This window comes from Microcaecilia unicolor, chromosome 1 (genome assembly GCF_901765095.1).
Source record: "Microcaecilia unicolor chromosome 1, aMicUni1.1, whole genome shotgun sequence".
Classification (NCBI taxonomy): domain Eukaryota; kingdom Metazoa; phylum Chordata; class Amphibia; order Gymnophiona; family Siphonopidae; genus Microcaecilia; species Microcaecilia unicolor.
Genome location: NC_044031.1, coordinates 672540853 through 672559246, shown reverse-complemented (window position 1 = coordinate 672559246; position 18394 = coordinate 672540853). Strand labels below are relative to the sequence as shown.

The 18394-nt window shown below is 43.6% G+C and overlaps 1 long non-coding RNA gene across 2 annotated transcripts in view; it reads right to left on the bottom strand.

The window, feature by feature from the left end:
- Positions 1–18394, bottom strand: part of LOC115457785 — a 77406-nt gene that overhangs the window by 14006 nt on the left and 45006 nt on the right. The window lies entirely within an intron of this gene.

Genomic DNA, 18394 nt, shown 5'->3' with positions numbered 1-18394 from the left:
GGGGGAAGTTATCAAGGTATAGTAAAAGGCGAGCTTTTTACAGTACCCTCATTTACCACAGGAATCATCAACCTTAAGACTTCCATCAGAGGTTGTAGGCACCATTTTGAAACCCAGCATTGGCAAGGGTAAGAATGACTGGGAATCGCTCCTGTATGACCCCATTAGACACTAGGGAACTTTAAAAGCAGGTCCCAGGGAGAGGGCTTGTCAGTTTGAGGGTAGTCTTCCAGTTGAGGGAGCAGCTTAATTTTGGGGAGAAGGCATCAGAAATGCACCTTGATTTGGGTGGTTTTGATGGGAGGCAGGGGTCTCAGGTGGTACAACGTGGCCCCATTAATACTCAGCCCAAGGTGCATTGCACCATCAATAAAGACCCCCCCCCCCCCCCCGAAAGGTCCTGGGAGGAAGAGCAAAGAAAAGGATGCACCTCTGGGGATGTGGCTTATTTTTTTTTTTTTTGGAGGGGGGGGGGGGTTTGAGGCCAGATAGAGGGATCAGACAGGGGCGGATTATGGCACTTCAGCGGAATCAGATGTGTGTGTGTGGGGTCGGATGTGAGGGAAGATGTGTCGGGCGGGGGTGGGGGGGGGGGGTTACTGCCATAGCAGTGATTGATTTTATTTTCTTTGTGAACAGGCAAGCACTGTGATTTTCAGTGCCTTTGCAGGTACTCCTGCGCTATCTGGCATTGCATGTAACATGATGCTATGTGGTAAGTGTTTGCCCTGTGTAGTAAACTCATGGACATGCCCCCTGCATTTACCACACAGGCTTTGCACTTATTATGTACTAGTTTTTGCAACTCATGCATGGTAAGTGCTAAAACATACCTCACTTTAGTAAGGGCCCTTAGACTAGTAAAGAACATGTAAATTTGTCATGTCTTCCTAAATAATGTAACATATACAAAGAATCCACAAAAAGTGGAAAACTCAATAGATCTCACGAGGCGTGAAATGAAAAATAAAAAAGGTGGGAATATAAGCCAGGCTATCCAAAGAATGGAACCAAATTATCTTTAAAAAAACAAAATGTAATAATTTTCAAACAAATAATAATATAACAATCACACATTAAAAATGACTCGACACAACGTTGTGTTTCGGCCGGATAGGCCTACATCAGGAGTCTTATTAATCAAGGTGAAATTGAATATAACACATCAAAGGAATCTCAAAACGCAGATAAAAGATTCCAAGGATAAAAGATCTGCAGATAAGATCTTAAAAATGGTCTTAAAAGACCATTTTTAAGATCTTATCTGCAGATCTTTTATCGAGTCATTTTGTCGAGTCATTTTTAATGTGTGATTGTTATATTATTATTTGTTTGAAAATTATTACATTTTGGTTTTTTAAAGATAATTTGGTTCCATTCTTTGGATAGCCTGGCTTATATTCCCACCTTTTTTATTTTACATATACAAAGAACACTTTATCTCTCATAAGTACATAAGTATTGCCATACTGGGACAGACCAAAGGTTCATCAAGCCCAGCATCCTGTTTCCAACAGTGGCCAATCCAGGTTACAAGTACCTGGTAAGATCCCAAAACAGTACTGCCATGAAACGCCTAGCCAACCACCTAGGGTTACCCCATGGCCACTTAGATGGTCTATCCCCAGCATAGCTCAGGTCCACTTGCACCTGCCACTTGTGCTCTACACTAGCACCAACTGGGTAACAACCACCTCTGGGTGAGTCTCTTCTCAAATTACACCCAGTGATTTCTAGGTTACTGGGGCCACACTCCCAGTGGCCCCACAGTTCCCAGAAAACATTCACAGACCCAACACACAAACTACCAGGAGTCTTTATCAGTCCAGACAAGCAGGGCAAACAAACAAATGTGTTTATTCTCATAAAAATATTGAACAGTGGACAGAAAATGTGCAACCAGCAAACCATAACAGGTAACTGAAAATATGGTTCAATTGTAACACTAACTAAACATTTGTATACTGTCTAAACAGTACCTGGGAAGATCAAGACATATAATTCACTGAGCCTCAGCAAAGAGATCTGTCTCTCTTTTCTCCCTGGCTAAGACTGGAGGCAAAACCGGCACACTGTAAAGGAAATGAGCTCCTAGGTCAATCAGAGCTCAGTCAACAAGATTTAACAGTATACTGCTGCTTGCTTCCTGCTTGTGTTAAAGAAAAGGAACATTCAGTTCCCTGTAACAGCTTTACAACAAAGAAACACCATCTGCTGGCCAAATAGGAGAAATACACTTCAGGACATAATTAATGCAGGAAAATATCCAACACATTTTACAGACTTGAAACACACAAGTACAATACATTTTCTGCTTATCCTAGAAAAAAAGCACTGGATTTTCCCAAGTCCATTTTAATAATGACTTATGGACTTTTCTTTTAGGAAGCTATCTAAAGCTTTTTTAAACCCCACCAAACTAACTGCTTTTACTACATTCTCTGGCAAAGAATTCCAGAGTTTAATTACACTTTGAGTGAAGAAATATTTTCTCTGATTTGTTTTAAATTTACTACTTTGTAGCTTCATTGCATGCCCCCTTGTCCTAGTATTTTTGGAAAGAGCAAACAAGCAAGTCACGTCTACTCGTTCTATTCCACTTATTTTATAGACCTATATTATATCTCCTCTCAGCCATCTCTTCTCCAAGTTGAAGAACCCTAGCCACTTTAGCCTTTCTTCATGGGGAAGTTATCGCATCCCCTTTATCATTTTTGGTCACCCTTCTCTGTACCTTTTCTAATTCCACTATATCTTTTTTGAGATGTGGTGACCAGAATTGCACACAATATTCGAGATGCGGTCGCACCATGGAGTGATACAAAGGCATTATACCGTCCTCATTGTTTGTTTTCCATTCCATTCCTTTCCTAATAATATCTAATATTCTATTTGCTTTATTTGCTGCCGCCACACATTGAGCAGAGGGTTTCAACGTACCATCAACGATGATACCTAGATCCCTTTCCTGGTCGGTAACTCCTAATGTGGAACCTTGCATTATGTAGCTATAGTTTGGGTTCCCTCTTTTCCACATTCATCACTTTGCACTTGCTCACTTTAAACGTAATCTGCCATTTGGATGCCCAGTCTCGTAAGGTCCTCCTGTAATTTTTCACAATCTTCTTGCGATTTAACAACTTTGAATAACTTTTTGTGTTGTCAGCAAATTTAATTACCTCACTAGTTACTCCCATCTCTGCTTTTGTCACCTTTCTTTCTAAAAAATATTTGCTGCAACTAACATGTCTCAAATAATATGTGCCTCATTAGCTATTCTAAGACAACCATCTCCTTGTGCTATCTGTGGGAAGGGGCCTCATAAATTGAACCAATTCAGGGTTTATACATGTTTCACAGCCAGGTGGCCCAAAAGCTACCAAATTATACTATGCTTCTTGGGACGATTTTCAAAGGAATTCCCTGTGACGTAAAAAGTATTTATTTGCAAAGAAGAACATTTTAAAAGCTATTCCTCCCCCACCTAGGAAAAGTACTCAAAAGGGCAGTGCTAAGTGTGAAGAGTACAGAGTTTGTACTTGCAACCTCTGCAGGTACATTTATACCTAGAGTCCTGGAGAGGAAGCAAATTTTGAAAGGAAACTCCATAGGATATCTGTCTTTTATAAGTACCCACGAGCTTGCAAGCAGCATTAGAGGTTGTAAATTAGCCCCCTCATATCTTTTCAGTATTTCAGAATGTCGCGTGCTCGAGGACCTTGGCATACTGTCAGGCTTCTTCCCCGGGAGCACTGGGTTCGTGAGCCCATGGGCCACTACTGTGGAGCGGCAGTGGCAGGCAAGATCACCTCCAAGGTAGAGATGAGACAAAACTGGACCGGAACCCCGGACTGGAGTTCTACACCGGAATACACGGAACTGGAACGCACCGGACGGGTGCGCACTGGAGTGGAGCCCGCTGGACTGGAACACACTGGAGGGCCCCACAGGACTGGAACATACAGGAGTGAAACCCGCTGGACTGGAACACACTGGACCTAGGCTTCACCTACGCTTGACCACCTTTCCCTGAGGGTTGAGCCCTCAGGTTCTGGCAGCCGGTAGGACTTACAGGAAAACCCGGAACTGGAACTTGCAAGCAGGAACAGCAGGAATGAAGATCCAGGAGTGCCCCCTATCACCTAGGCGCAGGCAAGGCCGACAGGCAGGGACTGTCTGGGTTCTGGCAGTCGGCAGGTTTAAACACAATGACTAGTAAACTATACCTAGGCTAATAGAAACGCTATACCCAGGCAAACCAGTCATACACAAGAAACATACACAGAGCACACTCAGGAGACTTGAAAGCTATACACCAGCTAACAACAAAGCTGTGCCCAAGCTAACAAGTCATGCACTGGAAACAAACACAGAGCACTAGCAAAGCTATACACAGGCTAACAAGCCACACGGTGCCTAAGCTGGCTAGTCTAACCCTAGGAACAAACACAGAGAACTAGCAAAGCTATACACGGGCTAACAAGCCACACGGTGCCTAAGCTGGCTAGGAACAAACACAGAGAACTAGCAAAGCTATACACGGGCTAACAAGCCACACGGTGCCTAAGCTGGCTAGTCTAACCCTAGGAACAAACACAGAGAACTAGCAAAGCTATACACGGGCTAACAAGCCACACAGTGCCTAAGCTGGCTAGTCTAACCCTAGGAACAAACACAGAGAACTAGCAAAGCTATACACAGGCTAACAAGCCACACGGTGCCTAAGCTGGCTAGTCTAACCCTAGGAACAAACACAGAGAACTAGCAAAGCTATACACAGGCTAACAAGCCACACGGTGCCTAAGCTGGCTAGTCTAAACAAACACAGAGCACTAGCAAAGCTATACACAGGCTAACAAGCCACACGGTGCCTAAGCTGGCTAGTCTAAACAAACACAGAGCACTAGCAAAGCTATACACAGGCTAACAAGCCACATGGTGCCTAAGCTGGCTAGTCAAACATAGAAACTCACACAGAGCAAACACTGAAACAGTGTACAGAGCACTCTATACACCAGGGCCCTAGATGAAATGCAAAGGCCAGGGCTGTAGTCTCTAAGTGATTAATAAAGCCCTTCCACACCAGAGGCACAGCTGCAGCAATCACCTTGCATCCAAACAGAGGCTTGACACACAGAGAAGTCAGCCCAGCGGGAGCCATCTTGGATACTGGCATAGAGGGGTCGGCGGCAGCCATCTTGGAAAAGGCATAGCCCACACAGGTGAGGTTCAGTAGGGCAATCAGCACACAGAGCCAGAGAGAAACTAAGACAGAGACAGACACAGAGACAAGCAGAAGCCAGCACAGCCACTGACTCCCAGAAACAGGGTAAGTCTGAGGGTGGTCACGGCCACAGACGTAACACAGAAATTATAACCTGCAATGGTTAGGGGAGGGGTTACAGATATTTTGGTTATGGCTGGGGGCTTTTGGTTCAAGTGAAACAATGTGGAATTTATAAATTTGTCTCTTATAGGATTGGTTTACCCTGCATATAACTCTTAACAGTTTGTTCATATAGTCATATCATTTTCATTCATAGAACGTTCGTTGTATACTATAACTTTTGTTGTATATATTTGGAGGAAAAAGCCTCATTCAAGGCTGGAAATGCTCAATGGCATCTTAAGAGAAAACTATTCTTTCTTTCTTTTCTCTATTCCAGCTGGTCTCTTTCATTGGCTTTTGACATAATAGTGACATTTGTTCTTACCTGCAAGTTTCCTTTACTTGAGTCCTGCAAGACCAGGCATTTTCAGCCCTGTCTTTGAGACACATCTAATCAGTCAGGTTTTCAGGATATCCATAATGACTATGCAAGAGATAAATCTGCATGCACTACACCTCCACCCTATGAAAATCTATCTTGTCTATATTCATTGTGGTTATCCTGAAAACCCGACTGGTTAGGTGTGGCTTGAGGACTGGGTTGAGAACCCCTATGCTAGACCAGTCTAGATGAATGGTTATGTTTCCCAACCAGCAGATAGAGGCAGAAAACACTGACATTTCAGTGACATCATTATCAGTATAAGGGATGGTAGGGCTATGGACCTAGCCAGTATACTATTGACAAAGCAAAGCTGAAAGACACAATATTATAGATCAACATTAGAGATCACCTGTCAGACTCCCAGCTCTTTCAGGACTGGATTGGACTGGAATTTATTTACTTTATATACTGCTTTGCACAAAGTGTTAAAGCACTTTACAGGAACTATCAGTTAATAACAAATGCAATCTAACATAGTAAACCCATCAGGCAGAAACACAGAGTCAAAACAGTACAAATTTTTAATTAAAACATTGCTGGAATAGCCATGTTTTTAAAAGCTTATGAAAGTTAAGATATAAAGAGGTACTGTGTAATTCATCTGGTAAAGAGTTCCACAGTGAAGGACCCACATATGAAAATACTCTCTTCCAGATAAGCCTCCAGTAGTTACCTTCCCAGGTGCATCCTGAACTGGTCTAGCAAGACTCAAGGAAGCTTCATCTTCCTTGTACTCCTGCTAGACCAGTCCAGGCAAGTGGGACATACCAAAGCTGAAGTAGCCAGGCTGGAAGGAAGACTTGATCCTCTTAGACACCATCCATGCCAGGTGACATCTCTTTTATGGAGATCACACTGAGTGCAAGCCCTCCTCATGAGAACTCCAATGCCTAAGAGAGCATACTGCCCATACTCTAATGTACTACCACTGTAGATTTTACCTGAAGGCCACACATATGCTATAACTAGGAGGCTAGGACTGTTGAGCCCTCACAGGTTCTGGACAGTCATCACTCAATGACTCCCCTTGGCCACAACAGGCACTGCCCCACTTCACTGCTGACTGCCAAACTGGACAACCCAGAGTGTAAGAAAGAAACAGACAGACAGACAGACCTCTGAGTACCCAAGACAACTCCTGCTTATATCTAAACTGGAAGGAATCATCAGAAAAAATGAAACAATTGCCCTGACTGATCTGACAGTCTTATGGAAGAGGACTTTGGCTAGTGAAGTATCTGGGCTAAGCAAACTGAAGGATGTAGCCCTCACCAACGAGGAAGAGAACCCATCAACCACTAATACCCGGCTGTAGATCTGCTGCAAAAAATGGGACAGCAGTATTCTATGAGGAATTGGGAGGGCCACAAAGGCAGCCTCTTAAACTTTCCCCATTGAGAAGCCAAGACACTCGTAGGAGAACCCCAAGGCCAGGACCTAAGCAAGCCTTCTCAGAAAGCCATCTCCTTAATGGTTATCACTCAGAAACCTAAGGGCTGTGGCTAACTGCATGGCTCAACAAAGATCAATCTTTTCAGCCCCCAGTGCGCCACAGATCCCTTCATAGTCCCTCAACATACAGATGCTTCCTCCCTAAAGTACTAAATTCAAACATATATTCTACATCACAGAACCACTTGGCTCCTTCCCCAGCAATTGGTGTAGAGCACTGTTATGACATTTCCATATAAAACCTGCTTTACAAAAAATATTTGTTTCTAATATAATCTCAGTACCAGGCATATTGTGAAGTAATGCAAAATTTTACAAAAATTCATTCAGGACATAGAACAAATCTACCATTCTAGCCTAACTTCTGAAACTCACATAACAAGGATCCTACCTAGGAAAAGGCAAAACTGTAAATATGAAGTGGGCCACTCATCCTCCCTTTCTTCCTACCCTGTCTTTCCTGACTAGATTATAGCTCAGTATAGCTATACCCCAGTCATGGTTCTCCCATTACCATATTTCTATCAGTGCCACTAAATAGCCTCTTCCACTACAGACTCTAGGAGGTCGATATTCAGCCAACGGTGCTCAACATTTTGCTGACCACCACAGGTGTTTTGCCTGGAAATTCAGTGCCGGGCCATGATCAGGCTTTGGCATTGAATTTCTGGGTTTCTGCCGGTTAAGCGCAATATTCAGCACTTAACTGGCTATAGGCCACCTTATAAAGATAGGGCAGACTTTTAGAGAAAGCAGCAGACCGGAGGGTGTCATTGTCGCCTTACTGTGCAGGCAAGCTGCGGACAGCTACAGGGATATGTTCCATCCAGCAGTGGGTACAGTCTTCTTCGCCCCAGTCATACCGTGGCAATCCCGGGAAGCAGCAGACTGGAGGGTGTCATCATTGCCCTATTGTGCAGACAAGCCATGGAAAGCTACAGGGGCAAGTACCAACCAGGAGTCCTGACTGCCTTCTTAGCCCCAGCCGTACCACGGTATGCAGCTACAGACATGTGCCTGAAGGGGTATGTCCAAAGGACCACGGCTCTTTGGAGCCAACTGAGGAGCCGGAGCTGGGAACTTTGCCATTTATGGGGAAGCTGAAAAATGCCAAACGTAACACCAGTGAGGCCAACAATTTAGCCCCTGTACGTGGCCCAATGGATGAACATGTCTGAGTGCAGGTGGCAGTGATGTGTCAGTATCTGTTAGTATAATTAGGCATGAGAATTCAGATCTATAGTTAAAGGAACATAGTTACTTTCCAAACAATGCACTAATACCAAAGTGCTGCTGTTTCATATTTTTCCCTATTTTATACTAAGAATCATGTTCCCCAATTACACCCACAAAGGGTGTAATCTGTGTATGTTCCACATATGTATTGTGGCTAATATTATGTGTAGCCACTGTACCTGAACTTTGTTAATGTACAATTACAGGATGAATTTAAAAGTTAATCTAATGTTACTCAATGGAATAATATTCAAACGGGTAAAAATGTTTCACAATTTTTTAATTAGACTGCTTGCTCCATATAAAGGCTGTATGCAGACATGCAAAAACAAAGAGTACAATTACAGTTAATGACTCACAATTATCATGTATGACGAACATTGTTCCACAAATGGATACCCAATTTGGCTTGGATGTCCATTCAGGAACAAAATACTGAATGTACTGAGTTTTACTGTAAAGGTTCCTTTGCCATATATATGGAAAGGCAACCTGAATTACTATGCAAAGTTGTTGTAATGCCTATGCTTTTTGGTTCCCAACTGTGACAACCAGAAATCATATGTAGTCATGTATCTTTGAACAATTATACGTATCTTTTGAACGATTGTATTCCTACTGACCAAGGTATGTACTACCCAATCTCCTCAGTATCAACCTTGTCTTTTACAATACAGTTTTAACCTATAGCAATGGAAAATTCTGCCAAATGTTAATTATTCATCCTTAATTGAGGTAGATAATCATGTGGTATGTGTGGTTTTTACTTTTCCCATTAATACATGCAGTCAAGTACTCCCAATTCCTTTTTCTGGTTGCTTACACAATATTAGTTATATTGCTATGAATAATCATTTCTAAGTTTTTAATAATACGACTCTCGTGCATGACGATATACACATTATCTATATACATATTTCTCCACCACCTTTAACTATACAACTAGATCCCCTGTTTAGAGCTGTGAATAATACTGCACATTTAACAGCTTATTTAGCTAAGATGAATCAGATAAGCACATAAATTCAGAAGTATTTTTAAAGGATAAACTTGTTCCTTTGGCTTCAACAACGGAAAAAGATACCGCTCTAACTGGTGAGATATCTTTACCGGTAGGTCTCCTCAGGGGAAAACCTTCCTTAATAGGATGCTTCACCCTATAATAGTAATTCTTATCCTTATCATTAGTTTAACTGTTTGGAATTGTTTTCTTTCTTACTATATATAAATGCACTGTTTCTATTCATTTAACCAATTACAGTATGTAACAGTAGAATCATAGTATGGAGCCATAGTGCAATGGCCAAGGGGTAGACTGTAGTGGTAATAGTTTAGGATTATTGCCCATTGCCCTTTGGCTTACACTATGTAAACAGGTCAGCTATCTCTTAGAACATCTGCTGTCCTGTAATTGACCCTGCAGCAAAAAAGGAGTAGGATGATCTGGCCCTTTCAATAATCAAGGGACTTTTTAGTGTATACACATCTCCCTTGGTTATTGAAAGGGCCAGATCATCCTACTCCTTTTTTGCTGCACTACTTTGACGTAAGAACTGAGGGTTCCTCCACCTTCTGTGGCTGCTCCTCGCTTTCTGTAATTGACCCTAGCATCTTGCGCATTGAGGGGGACACTCAATGAAGTTACATGGAAACACTTCCAAACAAATAGGAGGAAATATTTTTTCACGCAACAAATAATTAAGCTCTGCAACTCTTTGTCAGAGGATGCAGTAAAAGTGGTTAGCGTATCTGGGTTTAAAAAAAGGTTTAGACAAGTTCCTGGAGGAAAAGTCCATAGTCTGGTACGGAGACAGACATAGGGAAGCCACTGCTTGTCCTGGGATAGGTAGCATGGAATGATGCTACTATTTGTGTTTCTGCTAGGTACTTGTGACATGGATTGGCCACTGTTGAAAACAGGATACTGGGCTAGATGGACCATTAGTCTGACCCAGTATGGCTATTCTTATATTCTCTATAGCTTTTTGTTGTATAAAACGTTTTGTTCAGATCATGCAGTAAGCGCGTGGACATTGTATGCTCACCAAGAGGGAGACTCATAAAAAGAATTAAGTAGGGCTGTTTATCAATTAAAATTTTTAAATCGAACGATTAATCATGATTGAAATTTTTCATCGCGCAATTAATCGCGTAAAACATCATAAGTACATAAGTATTGCCATACTGGGAAAGACCAAAGGTCCATCAAGCCCAGCATTCTCTTTCCAACAGTGGGCAATCCAGGTCACAAATATATGGCAAGATCCCAAAAAAGTACAAAACATTCTATACTGCTTATTCCAGAAATAGTGGATTTTCCCCAAGTCCATTTAATAATGGTCTATGGACTTTTTCTTTAGGAAGCAGTCCAAACCTTTTTTAAACTCCACTAAGCTAAACGCCTTTACCACATTCTCTGGCAACAAATTCCAGAGTTTAATTACATGTTGAGTGAAGAAACATTTTCTCCGATTCATTTTAAATTTACTACATTGTAGCTTCATCACATGCCCCCTAGTCCTAATATTTTTGGAAAGTGTAAACACTCGATTCACATCTACCCAGTGGTGTGTTGGTAAATGTTTAACAACAGGCTCTCTCCCTGGTCCCCCTCTGCGCCCCCCCGTCCCCCTCTGTGCCCCCCCCAAATTGCAGAGCTGGCTATGGCTGGGGAGAGAGCCTGGGGGGGGGGGGTGGCAATGCATTCCTCCAGGAAGAAAAATTAAATGATCCCAGATTCCAATCTAATTCATGTTTAATGTGCGATAAAATGCCGTAAATAAATATAAACGTTTAATGTTGAGCACCTGATTCTCAAAGTGAACATATTCCAAACACTATAATGAAAATAAAATGATTTTTTTCTACCTTTGTTGTCTGGTGACTGTTTTTCTGATCATGCTGGCCCAGTATCTGATTCTGCTGCTATCTGTCCTCTTAACTCTGTTTCCAGGGCTTCCTTTCCATTTATTTCTTTCCTTTCCTCCTTTCTTCTTCATTTCTGGTCCTCAGCTTCTGCCTATTTTCTTCATCCATGTGTAGTTTTTCTCCTCTCTTCCTTTTCCCTCATCTCATCTCCTTCCTCACTCTTCTCTCCCCTCCATCCATGTCCAGCATTTCTTCTCTCTCCCCTCCTCTCCCCTGCATGCACCCATGTCCAGCAGTGACCCTCCTCTCCCCTGCCCTGCATGCACCCATGTCCAGTAGTGACCCTCCTTTCCCCTGTCCTCCATCCACCCATGTCCAGCAGTGACCCTCCTCTCCCCTGCCCTGCATGCACCCATGTCCAGCAGTGATCCTCCTCTCCCCTGCCCTGCATGCACCCATACCCAGCGACCAACATCCACCCATGCCCAGCAGCGACTCCCTTTTCCCCCCTGCCACCCCCTCCCAAGTTGTTTGGCGAATTCTCCTCCCTCCCTCCCGATCCGGTCCCTCACCGACCGCTTGTTCTTCAAATTCTTCGGGGCAGGCAGTCTTGCCTGCCCGCTTCCAGCACTGACTGCCCCCCCTGCCGATTTGCGCTTTAAAATGGTCGACGAGAAATCAGCAGAAGTCTTGCGAGGCCGCCTCTGGAAGTCTCGGCGGCCATTTTTAAAGTAAGAACCGGCAGCAGGGGACAGTGCTGGAAGCGGGCAGGCAAGACTGCCTGCCCCGAAGAATTTGAAGACCAAGCGGTCGGTGAGGTGGTGAGGGACCGGATCTGGAGGGAGGGAGGAGGGAGGGAGGGAGGAGAGCCAGAGCTGGCTCGCTGTTTTCAACAACCGGCTCGCAAGCCGGAAGAAAATTTAACAACCGGCTCTTGCGAGCTGGCTCCAGCACACCACTGCATCTACCCATTCCACTCCACTCATTATTTTATAGACCTCTATCATATCTCCCCTCAGCCGCTTTTTCTCCAAGCTGAAGATCCCTAGACGCTTTAGCCTTTCCTCATAGGGAAGTCGTCCCATCCACTTTATCATTTTTGTCGCCCTTCTCTGCAACTTTTCTAATTCCGCTATATCTTTTTTGAGATAAGGCGAACAGAATTGAACACAATATTCGAGGTGCGGTCGCACCATGGAACGATAAAAAGGCATTATAACATCCTCATTTTTGTTTTCTATTCCTTTCCTAATAATACTTAACATTCTATTTGCTTTCTTAGCCGCAGCAGCACACTGAGCAGAAGGTTTCAATGTATCTTCAACGATGACACCAAGATCCCTTTCTTGGTCTGTGACTCCTAACGTGGAACCTTGCATGACATAGCTATAATTCGGGTTCCTCTTTCCCACATGCATCACTTTACACTTGCTCACATTAAACGTCATCTGCCATTTAGACACCCAGTCCCTCAGTCTCGTAAGGTCCTCTTGTAATTTTTCACAATCCTCCCACGAATTAACAACTTTGAATAACTTTGTGTCATCAGCAAATTTAATTACCTCACTAGTTACTCCCATCTCTAGGTCATTTATAAATATGTTAAAAAGCAGCGGTCCCAGCACAGACCCCTGGTGAACCCCACTAATTACCCTTCTCCATTGGGAATACTGACCATTTAACCCTACTCTCTGTTTTCTATCTTTTAACCAGTTTTTAATCCACAATAGGACACTACCTCCTATCCCATGGCTCTCCAATTTCCTCTGGAATCTTTCATGAGGCACTTTATCAAACGCCTTCTGAAATTCCAGATATACAATATCAACCGGCTCACCTTTATCCACATGTTTGTTCACCCCTTCAAAGAAATGTAGTAGATTGGTGAGGCAAGATTTCCCTTCACTAAATCCATGTTGACTTTGTCTCATCAATCCATGCTTTTGAATATGCTCTGTAATTTTGTTCTTTATAATAGTCTCTACCATTTTGCCCGGCACCAACGTCAGACTCACTGGTCTATAATTTCCCAGATCTCCTCTGGAACCTTTTTTAAAAATCGGCGTTACATTGGCCACCCTCCAATCTTCCAGTACCATGCTCAATTTTAAGGATAAATTACATATTACCAACAATAGCCCCGCAAGTTCATTTTTCAGTTCTATCAGTACTCTGGGATGAATACCATTCAGTCCAGGAGATTTGCTACTCTTCAGTTTGTAGAATTGCCCCATTACATCCTCCAGCTTTACAGAGAATTAAGTTTCTCCGACTCATCAGCTTCGAATACCATTTCTGGCACCGGTATCCCACCCAAATCTTCCTCGGTAAAGACCGAAACAAATAATTAATTTAATCTCTCCGCTATGGCTTTGTCTTCCCTGACCGCCCCTTTTACTCCTTGGTCATCTAGCGGTCCAACCAATTCTTTTGCCGGCTCCCTGCTTTTAATATACCTATTGGCTTACTCATTTTAGATGGTCTGGAACTTGTGCGCTGATCCCTTGCTTCTCTCTTCACTGTGGCTATAGCGACAGCAAGCAAAAGACAGGTGCAGGGATGTTCCCCTCTGCATGCTGCCACTAGGAAGCCTGTTTCTGGGTCTGGCAGAGCCAGCAGCAGCATGCAGAGGGGAACGTCCCTGCATCTGTCTTTTACTTGCTGCCACTGCAGCCACGGTGAAGAGAGAACCAGGGGATCGGCACATGAGCTTCAGACCATCTATAACTAACTTCCTGTTTCTGGATCCAGCAGTAGAAGTGGCCGCATCCTCTTGAGTCAATTGAAGAATATCACATGGCTGGTCTCATGTCTCCAAAGGCTGTTGCATCCCCTCCAATATCGAGGCGCAGTTCTCACATCCAAGGTACTTTGGGGTACCAATGACCTCAGTATCTTAGTGATCTTGGTGCCACACTCAAATGAAGTGCACTGTCAATGTGCCCTGACCTCCACTACTACTGCTTATTTCTATAGTGCTGCTAGATGTACGCAGCACTGCATTTTGCATCATGAGCACTTTGTGGCATAGAGGAGTAGCCTAGTAGTTAGTGCAGCAGACCTTAACCCTGGGGAACTAGATTCAGTTCCCACTGCAGCTCCTTGTGACTCTGGATAAAGTCACTTATTTATTTATGGTTCCGCGAGGGCGGGACACAGTGAGGGAAGGCCCAATGAGCCGATTTGTTTCTTTTACAAGCAGGGCAGATGCGAGGCGCTGCCTGCGACGTTGCTTCAGTGATTTCTTTTTTTTAAACCAGGGTGGTGGCGGGAGAAGGAAGAGAGGGCTGTCGGCTATCATCATAGTCAGGTTGGGTCGGGGGGGGGGGGGCTCAGATGGGAGAAGGGGACTGGGGAGGGGTTCAGATGGGAGAAGGGAACTGGGGCCTGAGAAGGGGCCATGAGGGAAAATGGGGCCATGCCTGGGAGAATGGGTCTGGGGTTGAAAAGGGGGGTAGGTGGGATAAGGGGGCTAGTACTGGGATGGGGGGCTGAAAAGGGGCAGGGGCTGAAACTGTGGGGACTGGGGGCTGAAAAGGAGACAGAGAAGTGGCTGAAGCTCGGGGCTGGTGAGAGAAAAGGGCTGGGTTTGAAACTGGGGACTGGTGGGATAGTGGGGTTGAAACTGGGGGCAGGTGGGAGATGTGGGCTGGGGCTAGAGCTAGGGGCAGATGGGATAAGGTGGCTGGAACTGGGGGCTGAAAAAAGGGCAGAGAGAGCGGGGGACAGATCCTGGATGGAAGGGAGAGCAAGAGGGGGGGCAGACCCTGGATGGATGGGAGAGGGAGGGCAAATGGTGGATTGAAGGGGCAGAGAGAAAGGGCAGACAATGGATGGAAGGGATAGAAAGGGCAGACAGTGGATGGAAGGGGGAGAGAGAGGGCAGATGGTGGATGGAAGGGGCAGAGATAGAGGGCAGATTTGGATGGAAGGGAGAGAGAGTGCAGACAATGGATGGAGGGGACAGCAGAGAGGGCAGACACTGGATGGCAGAGAGAGAACGAAGACAGATGTTGGATGGAAGGAAGACAGTGAAAAGAAGATGAGGAAAGCAGAAACCAGAGACAACAAACTGTAAATAAAATATATATTTTTCTTTTTTTGTTTTAGGATAAAGTAATATTGTAGCTGTGTTAATGAATGTTTATAATAGAACATGTAAATAAGGTGATCTTTTTATTGGACTAATTTTAATACATTTTGACTAACTTTCGGAGAACAAAACCCCCTTCCTCAAGTCAGGATAGGATACTGTAACAGCACTATTGTCACGCCCCTCACCTGCAGCATGCTCCCGCTCTCTGGGCCTGCCTCCATAGCGAGGAGTGTCGGGCAGGCTGCTGGGTCCGCGCCCGTGGTCCTGCTCTGCTTCCGGCCTGTTTCGCTCCATTGCTGCTGGGAACGTCGGCCATGTTGGGCACGCCAGCGTTCCAGGATGTTCCTCTCTTCCAGGTGCGAGGCTTGGGAACTGTGGCCACGCCCCCGATGCCGGATTGGTTTCTTGGGCCTGGATTCCGCCTCCTCTTCTTACAGGCCAATCATCTAGCTTCCCAGCCGGCTGCTTTCTATCTCAGTGTCTCCTGACATGGATGTCCGTTCCGTGATTGAGGGGGCTATTTATGGAGCAGCCTTTCCCCACTGAGTTGCTTCGGCTTCTACTTTGGTAGATTGCTGGTGACTGGGAGACTCCGTCTACTCTCTACTTGATGCCTGACCTGATCTGACCACCCTACATACCTTGGAGATTTCACAGCAGTTCACTAAAAGTGAAGTTTTCCTTCAAAAGAAATGCTTCATAAGTAAACCCCATATGGCCATACAGTAAAAACTGATAATATATTTGGGGATAGAATGTGGAGAAAGTTTGATGAGACATCTATTGAGTCAGTTAGGAAGTTTCTAGGCAAACTTGCTAAAAAGTCTTGTTCTTTAGACATTTGTCCCTCCTATTTGTTAGAGGGTGTGACTGGCTTCTAACTCCTCTTCCAAAATCTGTAGGTGCAGCTTTAACTAATGTTGAAAGTTATTGTCCTGTTGCTAGCATCCCTTGGATGACTAAGTTATTAGAGTTTTTGGTGAACGATTGAAAAATTATTTAGAATTTCATAACATCTTGCATCATACTCAGCATTGCCTTTGGTACTTGTATCAAAAATCAAGTATTTTCTATGTAGAGGACAGGAAGTTATCCTGCTGCAATTTGATATTTCCGCAGCATTTGATGCATTCAATCATCCTCTGCTTCTACTTAGATTGAGTGAACTAGGTATTATGGAGAAAGTGCTTTGTTGATTTGCACAGTTTTTGAGTAAAAACTTCATAAGAGGAAAGAACATCATGCCATCCTATTGGAACCCTGGTTGTGGTGTGCCACAGGGTTCACCGTTATCCCCACTTCTGTTTAATGTGTATCTTAGTTCAGTGGGTGCATTTTTCTCAGACTTTGGGATTATAGTTTTATCTTATGCAGATGATATTTTTTTGTTATGTCCCGCTTTTGTAAAGTTTGAAGATACTTTGATGTCTATAAAACATCGTATTTCACTTATAGACCAATGGACGTCTGAACATTTTCTAAAGCTAAATAAGCAAAAGACAAAAGTTTTGTGGCATGGTGATTTTGATAGTGTCCCATGTAAGGAGTTTACGTTAGCTTCAGGACAGACTCTTAAAATAGAAGACCATTCCAAGGTGCTTGGGCTCATTTTGGATGATAAATTGAGCTTTAGATCTTCTTTGCATTTACAAAATTTTGGGATTCTAGCACAGGCAATTCTTCTACCACAATTGGATTACTGTAATTTGTTGTACCACAATATCTCATCTAAGTTACAAAAACGGTTGCAGTTGTTGCAGAACACAGCTGCCAGATTGATTTTTGATAAAGAGAGATTTGACAGTGTTACCCCGCTTATGAAAAAACTTTATTGTTTATCGATTCAGAAGTGCATTAGATTTAAACTAGCTTGTTTGGTTTTCAAGTCACTATTTGGTCAAAATTCAGAGGATCTTATAGAATTACTTTTGATTCTTTCACCTGGATGTCATTCCTGCTTCTCCTGTACCCCAGAAATAGGCTTTCCTTCTCTTAAGAATATTCATTTTAAAACTCTTTATGAACATTCTTTTTCATTTCAAGGGGCAAGAATGTGGAATGCCCCTTGAAATGGCCATGGGCGATAAAATATTCACCTTTGTATTTTATACTCTAGGAAAGCTTTGAAAACATACCTGTTTAAAATTGACTCAATGTTAAGTAATTGAGTTGTTTGTATGACATTTTTATATTCCTCAGTTGTTCAGTCTCTTAGGAGGCGTATTTTCAAAGCAATTAGACTTACAAAGAGGGTCATTTTCGATGACATCTAAGTCTGACTTTGGACGTTTTGCAAAAAACGTCCAAAATCTAAATAGGAAAGAAGGTCATTTTCGAAAAAGAAAAACATCTATCTTTTTTTTCAAGAATACTGGACGTTTTGTTTTTTCGACATTTGTTTTGGTCCGTTTTCGAAAAAATTAACCCGTCAAGTGTAAAATAAACAAAATCACACCATCGGGATGTAGGAGGAGCCAGCATTTTTAGTAGACTGATCCCCCTGACATTCCAAGATAGCAATAGGGCACCCTAGGGGGCACTGTAGTGGACTTCATAAAAAGCTCCCAGGTACACATCTCACCACTGCTCCCTTACCCTGTCTGTTGAGCCCCCCCAAAACCTACTACCCCCAACTGTACACCACTATCATAGCCCTTACTGGTGAAGGGGGCACCTATATGTGGGCACAGTGGGTTTCTGGTGAGTTTTGGAGAGGTCACAGTTTCCTCCACAAGTGTAACAGGTAGCAGGAGGTAGGAGCACTGCACCACTACTAGATTACTCCAGGGACCTGAATGCTATTCTAATGGACCTGAGTATAACATATGAGGTTGGTATAGAGGCTGGCAAGTAATGTTTTTCATCACATTTTTGGGCAGTGGGAGGGGGTTAGTAACCACTGGGGGAATAAGGGGAGGTCACCCCTGATTCCCTCCAGTGGTCATCTGGTTATTTAGGGCACCTTTTT